The sequence below is a fragment of the Hyperoodon ampullatus genome (assembly GCF_949752795.1).
Source record: "Hyperoodon ampullatus genome assembly, chromosome: 5".
NCBI lineage: Eukaryota > Metazoa > Chordata > Mammalia > Artiodactyla > Ziphiidae > Hyperoodon > Hyperoodon ampullatus.
In genome coordinates this window covers 41831729-41855186 of record NC_136918.1, presented here as the reverse complement: position 1 = coordinate 41855186, position 23458 = coordinate 41831729, and positions in this window count along the sequence as shown.

The window sequence follows — 23458 nt, the reverse complement described above, 5'->3', positions numbered from 1 at the left end:
CATGAACAGAAACCCAACTCTGCTAGCCAGGCTACAAAGAGAAATTTATTTTAAGAATTTGAGGGTGTCAGAACCCAGGGACAAGGAAGTAACTAGGTCTTGAACTGAGCTGGAACCAAGGGATGGAGAGCCATAGAAACCCAAGAAGCAGCTCTACTTTTGCCCTTGTTCTTTCTGTGTGCCTCTTCTGTGTTTTAATCTTCCTTCTTGCTATAGGCCAATATCAGTGTTCCCAGCTATTTGTGATTCAGAAAGCTGTGTTCAGAATGTGGCTAGCACTGAATATCACACCTAGCTGAGTTACCTTGGACGCATCATTTTCTTAATTCTCCTCCCATCAATGAGATGAGAGATAAGACCAGCTCAAATGTCAGCTGGGATGGTCTATTTTGACAAGTCATTTTTCAGACTCGGTGGGATTATAAACAAATATAAAACACATTAAGAAATAATGACTCCTTGGGGAAATCCTTATCTGACTCTAGATTTCAGTGACCTTGGCCAGCCAATAAAACCTGTTCTGCTAGAACAAGTGAGCATAAGATTCCCCTCTGACATGTAACTCTTCTGCTTCGGAACATTCCAGGCCGCTCTAACACATGCTGCTTTCTCCTCTCTTCGTCTTTGTTAAGACAGCAATTACCTCTCCACCCTGTCTCCCATTTGAATTGCATCCCTGGGCCACTCCAAGGATATTATGCATATTTGAAACATATTTGCCAAAGTATCTTTCAATATCTTAAAATGGCTAAGCAACTCTCAATTTGAGGACAGTCCATGCATTCCCCATCTGTGCAATAATAACGCTTTCCTGTGTATACCACTATAGGATTTACAAAGATTTTTTTATGTCTATTACCTTATTTGGTCTCTACAATAGACAGTCAGTCACTGAACAATCCTTACTGAGGGCCTACAACATACCAAGCACTGGGTATGTTCAGTTTTGAACAAAATGGACATGACCCCTGCCCTGATGGAGCTTACTGTCTAGAGGGACCAAGTTCATATTTTTATTTGTAGAGACAAGGAGACGAAGGTGAAATGATTTGTCCCTGGTAGGTGATAGAGCTGGAACTCAGCTGGACTGCCCGTTCCCAATCCAGGACCCTAATTTAGCCATCCTTGTGTCTCACTGCCTTTGGAAAATCCCTGAGCATTCCCTAGGTGTTATCTGAAAAAAATAGTTAATGCCAATGCAGATGGATGTGAGAGCAGCAAATAGAAAAGCCCAAAGTAACAAATAGAAGAAAGTAAGAAAATAAAGCAGTTCTTGAAAACCCCAAAGTGGGGGAAGGGGAATAGATCACAAACCAAAACAAGGAACAAGAGAAATAGCCACTGGAAAACAAAAACAAGAATGGTTTGTTCCCTTAGAGCTGGAACCCAGCAGGGTGTCCTTAAGTTGTACAAAGCGGTGTTTGATGCGAGCATCTCATCCTGCTGTGGACAGAACTCTACATTTGTATCTTCCAAGTATCCCTGATTGACAGGCTGAGCTGGACTCTGATGTGAAAAGGCCATGGTTTTACCTCTTGCCTTTTGAAGGATGATCAATAGGGGTCCCAGTGGGGTGACAGTGGGGGACGGGGTGAGCAGAGAGAGGGAGGAGGCCTCCATTCATGGGGCATGCTTCATGCCCATGACACATTCTGTAGGCTTTTCTCAGGCCAGTACCCGCCCCCTCCTCACATCTCTGTAGGTATCAAGTGCAGGCCTCAGTGGGTGGATGCATAGAAAGAGAGATATGATCTTTCTTTTCCTGAGCTGTAGGAAGAGAGCTTGTAAAGTTAAATGGGCATTTACATTTGCCTCTGTGCTCTTCCATCTTTAAGCTGAAGATATAGCCCCAGGGCCCCCAATCCCACAGCTAGTGGATGAAAGAAAACAAACAAAGTAAGAAAGATGCTTTCTCACACAGTCACTAAGGGTTTGAATGAGACAGTTTCTCTGCCTTAAGAGGAGGGAGATGTATGTCAACCATAATTCCACTATAATCCAATAAGGGGCATGTACAAGTTCTGTGAAAATGCAAAAAAGAAAGCCATTAACTCCATCTGAGTGGGTTCTTCAGAGCTGAACCCTGGAAGTAGGAGTTTGCTCAGTAGAAAAGTATATAGTTGGGGTTGAGGGGTATGACAGAGGCAGAGGAAACGTGTGAATGTGCGTGCTGTGTTGGGGGTGTGTTTGTTGAGATACTCATTGTGTTTCTGGTAACAGTACATTTTATATGGTGAGATAAAATAGATGATTGCTTGGGTTTTATGGTAGGCTACTGACTTTAACAACCCACCAATGAACCTCAGTGGATGAAGAGAGTAGACTTTCATTTCTCACTCACTTCAGAGCCTAGAGCAGGTTGGCAGGGAATTATGCTCCAGATAGCGATTCAGGGGCCCAATTTCCTTCTATCTTTGGCCCTGTCCTCCCGTAGATCCTTGAGTCTTTGCCACTCAGCTGGTGGATGGCAACAGAGAATGAGGCAAGAAGTTTAAAGATAAGACCAGGAAGTCGTAGACTTTACTTCTGCTCATATTCCTGTGGCCAGAACCTAGCTACATGGCCACACTTAGCTGCAATGGGGTTCTGGGAACTAGCGGTTAAGGGGAGAACATGTATGTATTGTTGAATAGAACAGTCTCTACCACAGCTTGGAGTCTGGAGTACAGGAGGGTAGAGAAAATAAAGGCATTCTGCATCCTTGATGAGATCTGATGAAAGCCTTCTAGCTTCCCTATGGGAAAAGCACGTGATAAAGGAGTCAAGTCAGGCTCTGGGTGAGAGGTGCCTGGTAGCCAGACTCCTCAAAGAAAGAAGATGGATAATCCTAACTGAAAAGTGCTTGTACCTAGACAAAAAAATTCTGCTCCAGCCACGAGACAATGGACAAGAAATCATTTCAGCTCAGCTCTTAAGATGGGAACAAAAAGAAACTCAGCCAAGTAGGCAAATTATAGCCCCAACATTTAGAGCACCATGTGTTTACTGTATGTTCACACACCAGCTCTCAGCTGATCTTCAAAATATCCTTGGAAAGAGGACCTGGTTGAATATTATCATTCCCATTTTAGAAGTGGAGAAACCTATGCCCAGAGTGGTTAGATGACTTACCCGGGGTTGCACAGCAAGTAAAGATAGACCTGCAACGCAAACCCATATTGTGCTCTTTCTATAATTCCACAGATCCGCCTCTGCATGGGGGAGATACTGACCACACTTTAGGAAGCTGACCCAGATCCAGTCCTGGATATGAAGCCAGGAGCCTGGGGAAATTCTCCTCCATTACCCGCCCTTCTGTCTGCTTAACTTTTGGAATTAGTGAACCAACTCCCCATTCAGAGAGCATGTACATGTTAGCTGTCAAACAGCGCATGAAGCATCTGATAGCCCTAATATCACTGTTTGTATTATCAGACAATTACCAGCCGAGCTCGTATTCATAATTTGACTAACAACTCGCGACAATGATTATTTTTCCTTTCCTGGCAAAACAAATATAGCAGCATTTTCTTTTCAGCATCAGCTCTGATGCTCCTTGGCATTCTATCAGCTGAAGGATTTTTTTTTTCAAGAAAAAAATGTTAGTCGTACTCCCCCACATCTCGCTAACTTTACAGTCCCCCATGGCATCTGTGTGCAGTGAACTGAGCTGTTGAGACTAAATGTAATTTGCAATCAAGCTTCTGTTAACATGGAAATGTACCGGCTGGTCTGCTGCAATATGGGTTCTCATTCTGTCTAGCATATGGTTGCATTAAATCCAGTCTCCAGAATGTCTCTTGTTACCACATTGTCAATCCGTGCAGAGCAGAGAACCCTAAAAAACCACTAAAGGAACATATTTTTGGAATTGGCTCTTCTATTGGATCTTGACAAGAGCTGTCCAAAGACATACTTGGTTACTTGAAATGAACTAGCCCTGTCAGATCTATACGCACAGAGACACACGGGAAACTTGAAACCTGGTTAGATGCTCTGTACTCACAAGCATAGGCATTACACTGGAGGACAAAGGAAGGGAGAAGGCAAAGGACTCACTCAGCTCCATGAGTTACATTTGAGACTGGTTTATTGATTTTTTTCCTTGATATCTCCATGTTCAAAATGTCGCAGAATATTAGGTTTGCAAGGGACTTTAGCAGTCTTTGGAGCACTGGCTCTGAAGTAGGGTGAACCTGGGCATGAATCTTGATGCCATCCCCAGGTTGGTGCCATAGGGCACTTTCTGAAGCTTTGTATAACTCAGTTTCTTCATCTATGAAATGGAGGGTGATAAGAGTACCTTCACAACTTAGGATATTGTGAGGATTAAATGCCTAAGCACACACCTGACTCAACCAGTTATGCCCCTTAGGATTCACTACCTCTTCCCTACCATCCCCAGTCCCAAATCAGATGCTTCACACCTCTTACAGATTCACCCTTCATTGTTCTCTTGTTCTGGTCTTGCATCTCTTTGGTGTCCAGGATGTCAGTCCCTTCTAAGGCAGCCCATTCTCTTCTGTATGACTCTGTGAAACAGTCTTTCCTTATATTAATCACAAATCTCACCCCCATCTTGAGTCTTTCTTCTGCGCCACACAACCAAAGTTGAATTGGGTGGTAGCCCTTTGGTATTTGGAGAGGCTATCAGGCACCCTGCAAACATTCTCTACTCTCATGCAGCACCTCTTATACCTTCAGCTTCCTATTCTGGTGAAGAATTTTTAATTTTTTTTTAATTTTAAATTTTTTTAATTTAAAATTTTTTAATTTTAAAATTTTATTTAATTTATTTTTTTATACAGCAGGTTCTTATTAGTCATCCATTTTATACACATCAGTGTATACATGTCAATCCCAATCTCCCAATTCATCCCCCCCGCCCCCCGGTGGCTTTCCCTCCCCTGGTGTCCATACATTTTTTCTCTACATCTGTGTCTCAATTTCTGCCCTGCAAACCGGTTCATCTGTTCTGGTGCAGCTTTGAGCCCCCCTTCTAGCCTGGCCGCTCTTCTCGGACTTGCTTGGGGTGTGTCCATGCCGCATTGAGCACAGTATTTAGAGGGGGCCTGTTATCTGCTGGGTCCTATCTGGTGATGAGTGATGTTTTGCCAGACTACATCAAGCTTTACAGAATAGACATCTCCTTGGGAAATTCAAAGATACCAATTTTCAATAAATCACATGATGCTTTAAATTCAGTGGGGGAGGGAAGCTTCATGCCTTCAGGTCTTTGCACCATTTTGTGGAGAAAAATCATTATTTCAAGGTAGTTGATGCCCTTGTTGTGCAACTATTCTGTAAATAGGAAGTTTTATACATTTTACTGGATGTGCTCCAAGCAGGAATCACAGGCACAGAAGGTGTATGAAACACCAGAGACCTGGGACATAATATTCTTTCAACGTTTGAAGAGTACTTTGGAGGATCAGGACATCAGGGGGGAAGAAATTCTACTCATTCATTCATTGATCCATTTAGTCTCTTAAAAATGATTTGTGTGCCAGACACAGTGCTAGGCACTAGAGATGTAGTGGGAAACAATCCATTCCTGCCACAGGGAAGCTGGCAGACAAATTAAGCCACAATTTATTATTTATTACTCACTTCAAAGCTTCCATACGTGTAATGAAGGAAGAAAACAGGATTCTAGCTGACAATAAGATAGGGCCCTGATTTAGATGCGGTGGGGCATCAGGGAACACTTCTCTATGCTGTATTTAAGTGGACACCTGAGAGCTGAGTAGGAACAAGAATGGGAGAGACAGGAAAGTGCATGCGCAAAGTCCCACAGGCGAATGAACACAGAGAGTCTGAGGAACTGGGAGAAACAGAGTGACCAGAAGGAGTGACCGGGAAGGGCTTCAACCATGTGGCCTCACTAAGGATGGTTCTCCAAGGCCAGAGGGCAAAACAGTGCATTTCAGGCAAAAGGGGCAGCACACACACACACACACACACACACACACACACACACACACACACAGAGGGGTCTGAAAGGACACTCCAGGTCTGAGAGAAGCTCCATCCACGCCCCTTGTGTGTGCTGGTGAGAAATTTAGGGCGTGGCCAGAAATGGAGAGGGAGGTGGGGCCATGTCATAACTGGCTTCATAAACTATGCTGAGAGATTGCTTATATCTGGAGATACCATGGAAGCCCTGAGGATGCTCTAAATTGTCTTTTAATTTTAAAAAAATCATATCTATTTCCTCAACTTGTTCGAAAGCTTGTAGGAGGAGGGCAGGGCTATGCCTTTTATATCTCTTTATCCTACTCCCCACCTCCAGGCTCAATGAATGTCATTTAAATTAAATTCCATCTCCTCTTTGCCACTTTGTTCTGATCTGTGATCTAGGGTAGCTTTCACTTTGTGATTCTCTGTACCTCGTCATGACATGATGCTAAGGTCCCTTGTCATGAGGAATCTGCATCTTCTGAAGACCCCAGAGGATCTGACTTCAGCCTTGCATGGTGCTTGTGACTTGCTCCTGCCTTCTGATGCAAAGGTTTCACCCAAAGGTGTGAAGGATGAGTCACCCTATGACTCAGGTTATTTTCAGCTGCCAGTTGGCCATTTCTTATTGAGATCACAGAAATCTGAGGCTTGTTCGACTGTTTAGCCCAGCACTGAGGCTCAGTGGAGAAACTCATTAGCTCCATTTAATTAGGGAAACCAAACACTTCCGAACTTACTTTACTCTCAGCCCACTTCCCACCACCTCATTAATACATTTAAAACATTTTTTGCACTTTTAATGTGGTAATGATTTCCTTAATTCTTTCAGCATCAGAACTCTGTAGATTCAAGCTATTTAGCTAGACAACAAGTAGAACAATTAGACAAGTGGTAGTATGATTGTTTGTGACAATATCTTTTGGTATTACTAAATAGCAGTTTTTTGGACTCAGTTTTCTGCATACAAGCTAGACAAAGGCAGTCTTGCAGGTTTAGTCTTAACTATTGCAAATATTAAGAACATCTTTATTTTTTTCAGAGCATTTTACAGTTTTCAAAAAGCTTTTACATTAATCACTGATTCTCATAAAATGCTGAAATCAAGTGGGGCAGGTGGAATCGTCTCCATTCAACAGATGAGAATAATGGGGCTCAGAGCAGAGAAAAGATGTCTCAGGATGACAATTATCTGCATCAGTTCTCTCCATCCCTACCACCGCCCCCCCACCTTAGGCTGGTAGGGGGTTGATAATGAAGACACAGATTTCAGGCTCAAGTGGCTTGAGATACAGTTCTATCAGTAACAGAAATAGGGATGACTGATTCTCTGTGAAAGATTCTAAATTCAGTTTAGGATGTACTGAGTTTCAGTGGACTAGAGGACCCAGAGCTGGATGGGTATGTGTATGGCTTTGTCTCTCAGCTGCTCCAATACTGCATGAGCACTGTCTTCTCAACCCGGTGGAGATCAACGTTTTTCCTAAGTCAGAAACATCTCAAGTTTGCCTGAAAGCTCACAGTTAGACAGCAGTCTCTTCATCCATCCTAACTATATTCTTGTGATCCACTGCTCTTCTATTCACGCTGACCCCAACACAGACTTGGGTGTAGGTGACACTGATTTGATACAGTGCTTTCATATTCTTTATCTCATTAGATGCTCACAGCGCTTCTGTGAGATGTGACTTCTTATTTCTGTCACATCACTTAGGACTGAGGCTCTGTTAAGGTGTGAGGTTTATTCAAGGGCAAACAGCCAACAGTGGACACTGGAGGCTTAAACCCTGGACCTCTGTCTCCAACATTATAGCTTATTCTACTGCTTCCAGTGCAGCTCCCCGGCTCTTCTACTTTTCCCTTCCCTTTCCTCTCTCCGCAGCTTTCCCATCCTCCTTTAGGAATCTTCGGGAACTCTTCCTGCAGTCTTCCAACAAGACCTGGTTTCTAGGAAGTTTCTCATATCAGTCACACAGATTTTAGTATGAATTCGAAACTTTGAGTTCCCTCTCCTAAAGGTATATGTACTTTCGTATTTTTATTCTTTGGTCTGCAGCTGCTGTATCTTCTCCCCACTCTCTGTAAAGAATACTTCCTGAGCACTTACTATGCTCCTGGCACTGGGGATACAATGATGAACAATCTGACCCCACCCACATCCTCCTGGATTTAACACACTTGGGGCAAGAAAGCTGTTTCCTGTAAGTGGACTCCTGGGATCCGCATACCTCATAGGCAGCCATTTATTCCTACAATTTTAAAGAGCTTTTAGCCTTTAATCTGGGTGTTAGGGAAATTTAGCCAAACACTCTTCCAGGTGAAAAATAGGCAATGAAAGAAAAAGGGACATGAAATACAGATGTGACATCATGCACCAAAATGAAGAAGCAGGAGGTTCTGCTGTCAAACTGAGCATTCAACGTAACTGGTGATGCTTCTCAATAGCCCTGGGAACAGATAACATTTTGACAAGTTCATAAGGGTTTTCCCTTTGATTAAAGGGGTTTACTTGGCATCCTAATACAGGACTAAACACTGAAGCCAGGAAATAATGAGTTTTATCTAGGTTCCTGCTGAAATTTTGAAACAGATCATTACACAGCTGATCTGTGGGCATTTTGAAGAAAAGGAACTGATCACTAGAAGTTCATGCAAGTGTACCACTAACAGGTCCTGCTAGAAACACCACATTTTCTTTTCTTATTGTGCCACTAAGTTGGTGAATCAGCAGGATGAGGAAGTTTTAGCAATGGACTTCACACGGCTTCCTGTGACATGATTTTGCATAAGATGGTGACATATGAGCAGGATCGTGTCATGTATTCACTGGTTTCACAGTTAGGTAACAAAAATGTCTCGTAAGGGTTGCTAACAGCTCCATGTCGGCTAGAAAGAGATCCCTGGTGAGGACCAAAAGCTTTTTTCAATATTTTTTATTCATGACTTGAAAGGTTCTCTAGAAGGAGAAATGTCCAAATTTACAGATGACACCAAACTAAAATGAAAAGCAATGCCACAGACTGGCACAAAGAGATGACCTTGTACATACAGTGGAAGGAGGCCTGGCCTTGGAGGAAGGCTGGGTTGACCTTGTCTCTTGTCTCTGACCCTTATCAGCAAGGTAACATTGAACAGGGGTTAATCTCTGATGGTTCAGTCTCATTACCTATAAAGAAGCAATATAGCTGCTTGCCCTTTCAGTTCAATATGAGTGTCTAAAGAGAAGCCTAATATTATGCTTGGCATATATTTTTAATAAATTAATAACAATAATGAAGCTTTAGTATCTAAAATGATCTAGAACCTCTAGAACATGGGACTGAAACCAACATGATGAAATAAATCAAAACTTAGATATGTGTATGCTGGTGGTGTTGGAGGTATCAGGACTAAATTTATGACACTCAAAGCTTCTAAGAACCCACAAGGACTCAGAGGCAAAAAATATACAAATCAATTTTCACTGCAAAGTAAAGGAGCTGTTACAGTGGAGGATTACTGGACTGAATGTCAATATTACGACATAGTATGAGTGTGTTTTGTGTTTGGTAATTGCAATCATTGTTGCTTTTGTTGTGGTCATCCATTTACAGTGCTTGGTGTCAGTTTATTTCTCTCTTGTAAAAATAAAGTACAGTGTGTGTGTGTGTGTGTGTGTGTGTGTGTGTGTGTGTGAAAAATCCAGTGAACACTCTCTGGGGATGTAATAACTGATTAATTGATTTTTCTTTGGGGAGAAGGGAGCCTCCCATTCCATTTCCTCATCTCCCCTCCAGAGGTAACCACTATCGTAAATTTGTCTACCATTCACCATTTTCTTGCTTAAGAAGAAATTGGACCAAACATGAATAGATCTCTATGAAAAAAAAAATAAAAAGCTTCTAAGAAGAGCTCAGCGTATGTTAGGCACTTAAATAATGTGTGTTAATGATGGCTTAATTAGCTCTGTGTGTTTGAAGAGGAAAAGCACAAAGGAGGATTTTATATTCATATTATATTTGTCTGATGTCTTCATTTATTTGAAGGGCTGCCGTGTTGAAGAGAATAGGAACGTATTTATTCTACATTGATCTGAAGAGAAAAACCAGGCCCAAACTTGTGGGCATTAAAAGGAAGGAAACTTCAGATGACATTAGAAAACTTTCTGTGGCAATAGAGCGTTCCTATAATGGATCCGGGTGATTTGACAGACAGTGGACCTTCTATTCGGAGATCTGGGTTTCCCTGGACTGGCTGAAATAAGGCCAGTGCTAGTTGCAAGGGGCAGGATGGGGTGGGGAGCATGGAAGCAGGTTTCATTTGTGCATCACCATTGCTGAATGCCAGTTGTGCACTGGCCACTGAGTCAAGTGCTGAGGGCCAAAGTGGAAGTGTGTGGGTCCCACTTTCAGTGAGATCACAGCTACTTGGGGAAAAGAAGCCCCTAAGTCTCCTTGGGGGGACTGAGGAAGACTTCTCACAGGATGCCACCTTTAGGCAGAAACTTGGAGGATTAGTAGGCGTTTTCCAGGCAGGCAGGCATTCCATAAGAGAGCATAGTCAGTGCCAAGTTTAGATGTCTGTGATATCATAATGTATCATCAGGGAGACAGTTATTTCTGGGAGCAGATGCTGACAGGAAGGCAAGGGTTAGAGCATGAAGAATGGCAATGCCTTGCAAGGCGTGTCAGGTCTCAGGCTCCTTCCCTCTGCATCTGCTGTATCATGTGCATACCCAGGTTAGAGCACGGATCCCACTACACTATAATTGCTTATGGGTGGACTTCTCCATGCGCTGTGAGCTCCGTGAGGACAGAGACCATGTCTCATACAAACGGGCATCTTCATGGCCTCCCCCGAGCTTGCCCCAGCTTATAGACTCAGTTAGATCTTATTGAATGAAAGACTAAATAAATAAAAGCAAAACGGCTCTCATTTAAGGGATGGGTCCTGACATGATTTATGAAGAGCTTTTGGATTCTTTAGATGTTTCTGAAGCTGTGCTGAGTGTAACACCAAGAATTACTCCTAGGGAGCTCTGTCTTCTGCAGGGTATTTCTGTTAATGCTTGTAGTGATTGCTAGCATTTATTTAGTGCACCTTGAACTGGTACTGTGCTAAACACTTTACATGTCATTTAACTAGCACAACATCCCTCTGAGGTATGTAGATACTCTCCCCATTCTATAGATGAGGAAGCAAGGATCTGGAGAGGCTCAGCAATTCACCCATGATCACACAGTTAGGACGTGTCATAGCCAGAACTGACCGAGGTCTGCTGACTCCAAAGCCTGAGTGTTAACCACCCTGCTATTCACTGAATGAGGCATGTCGCCCATGGCGGGGCAGAGTTAGCCAGTGAGTCCCATCTCCAGGGAGACCCCCTTAGAAGTGAGAGCCTTGCTTGGTTTAAAGAAGCTGAACTCTCCAGAATCTTCTTGACTCACATCCCATTATAAATTCTGCTCTAGCAGTGAGAAAGGAGAAGTCTGTAAGAATAGGATGAGTTTAGAGGAGCTAGAGCATCTAGGATGATGGCAGAAACAACATAGAAGCTTTCATAGTAGCAAGAAGGGAAGGCTCCTGCCTTCCTGGACTCTAGTGAGGAGAGAGACTCACAGAAACAGAAGGACGTGAAAAGGTGAGGTCCCTTTTGCCCCTGGGTGTTTTTAGTCTGGGACCTTCTTTGGAGATGTTTCTCATTGCTTTTCATTTGGACTGGGGATGTCTTCCATTTGGGAGCCCTTTGCTTCTGAGAAGCTCCAGAGCAGAGCACAGGGTCCCCAGGTAAAGAGGGGAGGTGCTCTATGCTCAGAGCACCTCAGGTCTGCTGAGCTGACCATCCCAGTGTTCTCAAGTGGGGAAGGCAGGAACCCCAGGAAGACACTGTCTTAAGAAGTCAGCCTGCAAGTTTGGCTGACTTTTGCTTGCTGCCTGGGTCTGGCAAACGGGGGTGGGCAGGAGGTTAAAGAACCTCAACAGATGGCAGCAATCAGTGGGTGTTGGTGGCCATTTTTCCTAAGTGCTGAAAAGATGGTCACCTTGTGCCTGTGACGATCAAACTCAACTCCAAGTTCCTCCGTCCTTCCTAGAACACAGAGCAGCATAATCCTTTCTCAGCCTCCAGGAGGAATGTTTTCAGAGAGAGGCAGTATCGAGGGAATGCAACGGCCGCCTGAGGTTCTGATTCAACGATGTGAATTCTCCTGCCCAGTCACAAGCCCTGATGTCTGCAGAGATTTGCTTGTCGGTCTGCAAGGGCAGAGATGAAAGGCAACTTGCCCTAAACCCTTCCCCTCCCTTCTGATTGGTATCCACACACTGCCATCTGGTGGGAACTGCTGGTCACTGCAAGTTGGATGAGAACGTTTACTCAACAAAAGCTTAGAAGGGGCCAGGCTGTTCTCCCGTTTGTTACGAAGCAGTAATGAACAAAACATGGTTCCTGCCTTTGAAGAGTTCCCAGTCTACTGGAAGCACTTGACATGTTAGCAAGTAATTTTAACTTAAAAAGCACCATTTTAGGAGTGTAAAGTATAAGTTGTTAGGTAGTCTTGTTGGTAAGTAAGGAACGTGGGAAAGAAGCTATGGACAAAAAGCTGGAAGAAGTTTGAGGCCAGACCACGAAGGACCTTGAATGTCTGAGCAAGGCAATAAGTCCACTCAAGATGAGTTAGCAGGGAAAGATGGGATCAGATTTCGTTGGTAAATTAATATAGACAAGTGTCTGTATGTACGATTTTAAGCATCTGGACCCTCTTGTTATTTGAAATCTTCAGTGGAAATCCATTATGTGAACGAAGTGAAGCCATAGATATTCAGATTGAAGCAGAAGTGACAGTCCAGAGCCTGAAGAATTGTCATCTCCCATCTCCCATCTCCCATCCTTGGTATATATGGATGCTCTGGGGCAATATTAAGGCCCAGCCAAACATGGTTTGATACCTACCACTGTGGAAGGTCCCTTAGCTAACATGATCATCTCTGCCTGGTTTTGGAGGTAACTACATCCTTCCCTCCTATGACATGGGTCTTCATATACTAGGTTCTAGATCTTTTCCTATCTTTTAAATTAATCAAAAAAATGTGTTACTTATTTTTGATTTTTAAAAATACTCTTTTTTTTAGAGCAGTTTTAGCAAAATTAAGAGGAAGGTGCAGACATTTCCCATATACTCCCTTCCCCAACACATGTATAAACTCCCCCATTATCAACATCCCTCACCAGAGGGGTACGTTTGTTACAACTGGTGAACCTCCATTGACACATCATAATCAACCAATGTGCACAGTTTGCATTAGTGTTTCTCTGCCCTAAAAATACTCTGTGCTTTGCCTATTCATCCCTTTCCCCACTCCCTGGTAACCACTGAGCTTTTTACTGTCTCCAAAGTTTTGCCTTTCCAGAAAGTCATATAGTTGAAATCATGCAGTATGTACCCTTTTCAGATTGACTTCTTTCCTATGCATTTTACTAGGGTTGCTTACAGTTCTGAAAACCCCATTTTATGGTAACCCCCATTTTATGAGTAAATTAACTTTCTTAAACACTAAACCTATATCACCCGGTCCCTAGCTCCCGTTATAAGAGGGCATCTGTAGGAAGGTGACTAGAGACCAGTCATCTCTGCAGTGTCTATTAAGCATCATTTCTCTACTGCCCAATATATTAACTCACATTCAGTATCTACAGCATATGTTCCAGCCTCAGCCCACAGACCATCTATGAAGGAGTTTTGAGAAGGAATCTTTTGGCTCGCACTAATGTCGTGCAACTTGTTGCTTTCATTCTAAGAACTGCACTCTGGGAAAATATTCAAGAGCCTTTTGATGAGTGGCTGAATTATGGAGAGCTGCAGGTCTTTCTGTTCTGTAAAGATGCGTAGCCTCTGGATGGCATTTGCCACAAGGAGAGGGATTTCAGTCTAATTGATCAACAGTGACTGTGCCCTTGATGGCCAAAAGCTGCTTTGTTCCCCTGATGCGGTTATCCTTCTATCCTTTCAGATCTACACTTTCAGATTCAAAACACAAATGCCACCCACCCTACAGCACTTCCTCTCATTCCTTCTCTTGCTCCTTGTCTTTCCTCACGCCTTGCCCACTCTTTCAGCACGATGGGGTCAGTTTGCTCTCACCTTCCCACACTAGCTTCTCTGTTTCAGGCTTGTGTCCGGAACTGCCTCCTTCTTGCCATCTGGCAGCTGACATCTGCCACATCTTTCCAACTCAGGCCCCCACCTTTTCTTGGAAGCTTTCACAAAAAGATGTTAACTTCCATTCAGACTTTTCCCAGGACTTGATTATGTACACAGAATTTTCCACATGGTTGAACAGGTACTTTAGCATAGACTCTTGCCTGCATTACTTAAGTTAATTGTTATTTTCCTGAGGACACATTGGCCAGTGTCCTTTTATGCACCCAGTGCCAAGTTCAGTAAACATTTACCGAGTGAATAGCACACTTTGGAGTGAATGGGTTGAGGCCCTTCTATGTTTTATTAGAGAAAGTGGAAACGTAACTTAGCCTATAGCCCTTGATGAAGGACAGCGAGGCGAGGCCGGAGGGTCTTTGCGCACTGTCTAGATTTCGTATGAATATCCACTGCTCACTTACCTCACTCAGTTGTAACTCTTGGTTTTGATGCTTGTCTCCCTTTGTTAAACTCTGAACTCCTCGAAGGAAGAAGCCTTCAGTGCTTGGATTGGGACCTGGCTCCCAGTACATGATCAATAACTACTTTTTCAATGGATTTTCCATATAAGAACCCATATGGATACAGAAGACATGTGGGTCCTCAGTAGAGTTTCCTTAAGACCAGATGTCCCTTTTTTTTTTTTTTTCCTGGAATAATTTCAAATGAAAATCAATAAGTAAACACAATGCCCTGCTACTCATGCATTGGGGTTGTTCAGCTTCCTTTGTAGCTCCCTGAGGGCAGGGAGGAGTGAACGTTGATGGAGAGAGGCAGGGCTGGAGGTTCTGACGTCTGTATTAGAGCCCTGGCTCTCCCAGCTCCTGCATACGTGACCCTGGGTAAGTCACTCACCTTAGGGCCTCAGTTTTCCCACCTGTGAAATAAGGACATTGACTCTCCAGGACCTTCCATCTCTGACAGTGCCTTAGATTTCGTTGGTTTTGTCTCAGGTACCAAAAAAAAAAAAAAAAACCCAACGTTTTGATTGAAACTGCTGAGTAATTTTCAATTAGTAAAAGTCCAGTGTTGGCTCCCATTCACTTCTCAAGATGTCTGGGCAAAGATCAGGGCAGATATAAATCAAACGGCAAGCATGCCTCCAAAATGAGTCCCTTAGCACTGCTTGTCCTTGGGGTGCAATAAGTTCAAGCATTCAGAAGAGCAGGTGGGTTTTGCAGTTCCTGTATTATGAGGTACTCACCAATGCTGAAGAAACTGATTTGAGTTGAGAGGGAGAGCTGATATCCAGTAACCAAAGGCAGTAATCCAAAGTCTTCTCACTTTGTAATGTAGGTACGTTGGAGATGTTCTATGGAGTCAAAACTGACCCGCAATATAGCTAAAACCACTGCATTGCAAAGGGCTTTAGAATAGGGTACTACTTTGTACTTAGTAACTGAGGGTGTTAAGTTCCCTTGGTTGTGACAAAGGGAAAGTCACTCCACTTAGATCAAGTGATGGAGGATTAATTTTAAGGGTACATACATGTGAAAACAGGCCTCTGGATTTACTGGAAGCCAGGTAAATCTTAACCATCAGGCCTCACCCAGAGCCTGGAAAGGGAAGGCGATCTGGGTCCAACAGACTGACTTAGACCTGCTCTAAGGACTGTGGGAAGTAAGGCACACCTGCCTTGATCCTGTGCTTCGTCTTCAGTGCAACTCGGTTGCTGTCAGTGACTGCTTCTCTCAGAATCTATCCTTTTCTCTTTATGCTACCAAACTTCGTCATTTAGTCCATGATATAAAATCTGGTGAGACATGATCTGATTACTGTGGTTAATTACCATAACCCCTGGCTGGGTAGATTGTTTTCTTCAAGTCATTCCATAGTTGTTGATTAGCCTATATTTTAGCAACCCTTAGGTCATGGGCACTTCCTGGTCTAAACAGCTTTGGCCAGAAGCAGGTTCTAGCCTATGAACATAACTACTCTAAACCCAGAGGGAGATTCCATCACTCAGTGAAGATGGTACAAGGGCAGTTTCCTTTACAAAGGACTGTGTGATGGTGGGGCAGTTGTGTCGGCTTGGCTGGGAATGTTCGTTTGGTGAAGAGAACACCTTAGAAGGACTAAGATCGCCACACTGTTATTTACACAACTATCTTATGAAAGTGGTATCAAGTGTGGCTCGGATCACTCTAGAGGAGAGAAATAGGACAAAGGAACAGGACGTATATAGGGAAACATCTTTTAACTTAAGGAAAATATTTCTTCTGACAGAGCACAATATAGATGGAGTTGGAGGTTATATCAGATAATGAGTTTACCATTGCCAGACTTTGACAGGTATCATCATTAGCACTGATTGGGCATTTATGTGCCAGGCACTGGCTATAGGGTTGTTCCAAGTAAATATTTTAGTTCTCTTCATCTGGTTATCAGTCAAGATCTGTCTTAATTCAGGTTCCTTAGAATCAGAAACTGAGAAGGGATTTGGGTGCACATGGTGAATTGAGGGTATGCTCTGCAGAAAAAAGTCGCCAAGGGAATGAGGAAAGGGAAGGAGAGGGAAGGGAAGAACCAAGCAACAATGTGATCTCAGGTGACATCAAGACTTGTTGTGATTCAGGGCAGGTCTGGAGTATAATTCACACAGGAGAGTGGTTCCAACCTGAAGCAAGAGGTCTGGGCTTCTTGACTCCTGGATCAGTCAATCATTGAATATAAGGGATGAGGGATGGGTTAACCTCCCAAGTGTCTCTGAGGAACCAGCTTCCATTAGCCCAGGGCAGTTCTTTGAACATCATGTGTGTAAGCTGTTAGCTGCACTACCTTCAGGGGCTGCAAGATGGGTGCACCAGTTGGCAAGTGGGATCTGGATGGGGCACCAGTAGCATCTATTCCAGATCTCGCCCCTGAGTCTACTACAGGGGCTTGGCTGCAGGCAAAAAAATCTCTGACTAACGCAGGCAAAAGAAGAACTGATTGGAAGCCATAGAGGGCTGACTGATTTGAGGAGAGGGAGGAGGACTAGATTTGGACCATTGGCAGAAGCCAACGCAGCCTTAAGAGGGCCAAGAGGATCACGTCTTAGAAGACCCTCAGTGCAGTGAGGATCTTTCAACCATAACTGACTAGCTAAGACAGCACCATGTCTAGATGCCACGGGACTGGACCAGAGCCTTGTAAGTAAATCCCATGATGCCTCCAAAGCTGGACCTCTGGTTAGAAGCACCTGTGGGCCAAATCTAGATCATATGTCCATTTACCAAATGCCTGGAAATAAAGAGAGGGAAACTCTTTTGTTTTTCTTGGATGGGAAGAAGGCACTTCATCTTATCCATAACTCACATCATGGGATATTCTTCAGAAATAGGAAGAAAGGTTGGATGCTGGACAGAAAATGGAAGGCATGTGCAAAACACCTCCTGAGAAACTTGCAAAATGGATATTGTTACTCCCATTTTATAGGTATGAAAACTGAGGTTCAGAGGAGTAACTTCATTCACTGATTTAGAGAGGTTAAGAACCTTCAATCATTTATTCATCAAATATTTGTGGAGTGCCTACTGTGTGTTAGGTACTCTTCTAGGTGCTGGGGTTTCAGCTGTGAGCAAAATCGTCAAGAATCCCTGCCCTCATGTAGTGTACATGTCTGTGTGTGTTGGCGGTGATAGAGGCAGAAAATAATAGATAAGTAAATCCCGCAGTATATCAGATCAAGATAAATACTAGAAAGAAATATAACTCACGGAGGGAGGGGGGGAAGTGGACTTATTATGAAGATTTTGCCATTTTAAGTTGGGCAGTCAAGGTAGGTCTCGCTAAGACAGTGACATTTCATCGAAGACCTGAAAGAGATAAGGGGGTGGGCATGTGAGGGTCTGGAGAGGAGTGTTCCCAGGCAGTGAACAGCAAATGCAGACCACTAGGAGGCACGGGTGCACCTGGCAAGCTCAAGGACCTGCATGGAAGCCAGTGTGTCTGGGGCAGAGAGAGCAAGGAAGAGAGTGGCCAGAGGAGGTAACTGGGCTAGATCACAGGGTCTTTGGAGATCAGAAAATGTATGGAGTAGAGAACTGACGTGATCTGACTTACATTTCAAATAAATCACTCTGACTGCTGTTTCTAGAAGAACTCCTGTGTGTAGGGCTGGGGGGTGGGGGAGGGCAGTGTTGGTAGAGGGATGGCAAAAGCAGGGAAACTGGTGAGGATGTTACTGCAATAGACCAGGTGAGTGATAATGGAGGCTAAGATTGCTGAGAAAATTATCACAGTTGGACTCTGCGGGAGGCTGAATAATGGTCCCCAAACATGTCCATGTCCTAATCCCTAGAACCTTATGGCAAACAGGATGTTACAGGTATGTTTAAAGATCTTGAGGTGGGGAGATTATTCTGGGTTATTGGATGAGCCCAGTGTAATCACGATCACGAGGGTCTTTCCAAGAGGGATGCAGCTGAGTAAGAAAGAGAAAAAACAATGTGAGGATAGGAGAAGCAGAGAGAGAAGATGTTACACTGCTGGCTTGGATGATGGAGGAAGGGGCCATTAGACAAGGAATAGAGCTGGCTTCCAGAGCTTCTCTGAAAAGTCAAAGAAAAGGTTTTCCCCTAACGCTTCTAAAAAGAATGCAGCCTTGCAGACCTCTGGCCTCCATAGCTATAAGACAAAAGAAATTGTGTTGTTTTTTTAAGCCACTACATTTGTGGTGATTTCTTATAGCAGCAACAGGGAAGAAATATAAGCTATATTATAGAGTTAGAACCAACAGTGTTTACTGATGGAATGGATGCAAAATGGGAGAAAAAGAAAGTCGGGGCTAACTTTAAGAGTCTGTGATGGAGTCACTGGAAGGATGTCCTTTATTGTGATGGGAAAGACCTGCTCTGTGACAGTGAGACCAGGTCCATCTGGCTGTGCCCTTTCTGCTCTTACTATGCGAAAGAGCTGAGCCAGGATGACATTCATAGGAGATGCACCCAGCTCAGTTGGTCAGATGGGTTTCTCCACTGCCATTACCCTTCCCCTAATTTCCCGGCAGAGTTTCACACTCTCTATTGCAGCTTCTCTCTATCAGCACTTCCTCACTGTTCTCTGATGCCAGCAGGTAGCACAGAGCTGGATGAGATTAGACACATATATTTTATTTTAAGGCACAGCTGAGAAAACACTCAGGAAATAAAAGTCGTTTTGATGTAAACTGTATTATCTGGAGGCCTGTTGATGGTCTGCTGATGGGGTTCTCAGGCTGTGGGATAGATTCCTTACCGAGAGCATCACTGAAACAGCCGCTTACAACACTGCCCTTCTCTGGCTATCCTCAGCCAGTGACGAGTCTTATTAGAGTAGTGAGAGGAGCGACAGGCCCCTCTGACTCTGACTCTGACTCTGCTACTCACCTGCTGTCCCTCTCTCTTATTCAGCTTCAGTTTCCTCATCTGTAAATTGAGAGTTCCAGAGCCAATGTTTTCCACGAGGCTCCTTGAACCTGATTCTCTGGTTCTCACCAATATCAGTGGTGTGTCTTAGAAGCTTGAACGAACCTTCAGCCAGCCATGGTTCTGTCTTGCATTCTGAGGAGCAGGCACTGACCTGCTTCTCTTATCTTCTCTTCCCTGCCATCCCACTGGGCTTTATTCTGACCCTGGAGTGATCATTTCTTAGGCTGCATTAGAGGGCTTGTTTCTGTTCCAAGTAGTCCATGATTCACATGTCCACAGGACTGAGCTGTGAGGCTCTATCTATTCAATAGAGTCCAAGGCAGATGGCCACACTTCCTTTCCAGACTGGACATCAAATGCCAGGAACTCGGTGAGGGGCACCTTCCTTCTGGCTCGGAGCTCTCTGAGGCAGACACACAGGGCAGGTTCCGGCCACCTTCTGTTCTGGTTTGCCTAATGATGCTTTTGGTGAAAGACAAGGAAGAAGAGAAAAAGCAAAGAAGGAAGGGATTAGACTGTTTAGACAGTGTGGCAGATATCCTTTACCTTGAGGGAGGACGTTTCCATGAAAATAAAGCACAAAACAAAACACCCTCCTGCTGCATCCCAGGAGGACGGGCAGATCTGCTTTGTGAACATGCTTCCCGTATCCTTCCCTGGGCCAGGTTGATGAGTTGGAGCCTGCTGCGTCTACGTGACAGGAGTTCTCATAAATTCCACCATCCTCTCTCCTTTCTGGCTGTGGGGAACCTGATCTGTCTAACAACACCAAAGACTGAATTACTAGTGCCATGTATTGTGCAATGTGTATTATATAGACTAATAAAAGCTTGAATAGATAAGCAAATGGATTAAAAGGATATTGTCTATTTACTGCGGGACTTCATTAATGTTACATCACTCTTTCTGTTCTCAGGGATTACATTTATAAAACAAAGAGTCTGCCCAAACCTTTTGTGATGGAAAAGATATTGAATGACGACATCATAGTTATTCACCATCACCGTGGGAGGGTCCCTCAAACCATCTCATGGAGGAAATAGTAACCATCTTTATTTCCTCGTTTTCAAACTGTTCTTACTAATTTGTATCACTCAGTCCACCAAACAGCCCTTGTGAACTAGGTTTCATTATTATTCTCTTTGGACAGCTGTGGAAACCGAGGCTCCCAGAAATCAAGTAGACCTAAAGCCTTTTAATACCATCAAATGGGAAGAGCAGGCATCACCTTTCTTAAACCATCATTCCCACCAACGTGGAATTACACTGGCCTCTATTTATGTAGTTCAGTTTGCTCCCATCTTGTTGGGTTCTCTCTGTTTTCCTTCTTTTCACAGCTCTGTTGTCTTCTTTTCTCATTCCCTCTTCTGAGGAATAAAACCAAATTACTCTCATTTTCACTGCAGATGTTTGCCCACTTCTTTGAAGCTGTCCGCAAAAACACATTTTCTATCTCAAGAGCTTATCAAGGTATTTTTTTTTCTTTTTGCCCTAGACAAAGGCAAATTTCTTCTAAAGAAGAATTATTGTGAAAGCTGTGAAGACAACAAAGTTTGTTGTCTCCCAAATTTTCTTCAGAGTAGCTGGCAGTTATTCTTATAATGATAAAAATGTACTCCACTCACACCACATTTACACCCTGCTGCCCTGGGTCTGTGCCATTCTGTGCTCACAACTTTTTGCTTCAATGTTAAATCAAAGTATACTCTTTAAAAAATATTTTAAATGGTAATTAATCTGAGCAATGTACTTAAAAAAAGATAAAGTTTCCTTCCAGCTTTTCAGATAAAGAGATAAGCAAGGGAAGAACCAACTCTGAGCATTACAAAAGTTACCCAAGGAATAGGTCTCCGAAGGTGGCATATTTCATCAGGTAAAGGAAGAGATGGAGGTGGTATTTCAGGTAGAGGAAATAGGATGGACAAAATTAGAGAAGCATAAGCAAGCATGGTGTGTCAAGGTCGTAGAAAGGGAGAGACCAGGGGAAAGTGGGAGATGATTCTGGAGGAGGAGGCTGGGAAGTTGGAAGGACAGAGTTATATCCCCAGTCCTGGTGATTCCTTAGAACTGAACGGAAGCCCAATAGAGATGAACGATAGGAAGCGTTCATAGACTATGGAGCGCTGCACTAATATAAGGCAGCTGCGTTTGCGCATACCGATATTGTTATTTACGTGTTCTTGTCATTGTTATTACCAATGACTTGAAGTCAGCCATGAGTCCCACACAGGAATGATTTGATTCAGGGGCTGGTGTTTTAAAATTATCTTCTATTTGTTCTTGGTCTTAGGAATGTAATGTGGGATGGGCAATGAGAAACAGGACTTCTGTTTTTCTTGGGTCCTGCAGGTTCATACCCCTAACTATAGGGTAAAGTCTGTTGTGGTAGCTGATGCTTTGATGGAAAGTGTTTTTGTGGAGTTTGAGCTGCAAAGATTCACTGTCATCAGTCTTGTAAGCATTGCAAAAGAGTGTAGGAGGTGGCCTTCTCAGACATTGCCACTCTCTGCTTCGTATCATAATAAATTCTAAAATTCAAATTCCAAAGGAACACCTCTCTGGTGGTTGGGTGGGCAGATGGGTGGAGGGGTAGACATTGCTGAGAAGGAAGTGGGTGGAGTTGTCAGCCTGAACTGAGATGGGCTACAGACCTCACTGGGACTTACGGATGTCCGGGATGTCAGTTAGCACCTCTCGACAAATGATCTGTGAGTTGAATTTTCTGAAAGAAAAATAAAATTGAGTGGAAGGACCCTAGACAGTCTGTGAGTTGACTCTGGGGATTTGATTGGGTGATTTCTTCTTCACGGTGGGAAGATAATCCCACATGGGAATCAAGGGGGTGGGGACCCCATGCAAGGAGCTGGTATATTATTTACGATAATCTTTGGTTGGTGGAATACAATAGACTTTGGTGCTCAATAAACCCCTTCATTTTCTTTATTATTACTTTCTGCTTTATAACAAAGTAAATCAGTCATACATATACATCTGTTCCCACATCTTGTGTCTCCCTCCCTCACACCCTCCCTATCCCACCACTACAGGCGGTCACAAAGCACCGAGCTGATCTCCCTGAGCTATGCGGCTGCTTCCTACTATCCATCCACCTCATGTTTGGTACTATATATATGTCCATGCCTCTCTCTCGCTCCGTCAGAGCCTACCCTTCCCTCTCCCCACATCCTCAAGTCCATTCTCAAGTAGGTCTGTGTCTCCATTCCTGTTTTACCCCTATGTTTTTCATGACATTTTTTTCCTTAAATTCCATATATATGTGTTAGCATACGGTATTTGTCTTTCTCTTTCTGACTTACTTCACTCTGTATGACAGACTCTAGGTCTATCCACCTCATTACAAAGAGCTCAGTTTCGTTTCTTTTTATGGCTGAGTAATATTCCATTGTATATATGTGCCACATCTTCTTTATCCATTCATCCGATGATGGACACTTAGGTTGTTTCCAGCTCCGGGCTATTGTGAATAGAGCTGCAATGAACATTTTGGTACATGTCTCTTTTTGAATTATGGTTTTCTCAGGGTATATGCCTAGTAGTGGGATTGCTGGGTCATATGGTAGTTCTATTTTTAGTTTTTTAAGGAACCTCCATACTGTTCTCCATAGTGGCTGTACCAATTCACATTCCCACCAACACTGCAAGAGTGTTCCCTTTTCTCCACACTCTCTCCAGCATTTATTGTTTCTAGATTTTTTGATGATGGCCATTCTGACTGGTGTGAGATGATATCTCATTGTAGTTTTGATTTGCATTTCTCTAATGATTAATGATGTTGAGCATTCTTTCATGTGTTTGTTGGCAGTCTGTATATCTTCTTTGGAGAAATGCCTATTTAAGTCTTCTGCCCATTTTTTTTTTTTATTAGTTTCTGCTTTATAACAAAGTGAATCAGTCATACATACACATCTGTTCCCACATCCCTTCCCTATTGCGTCT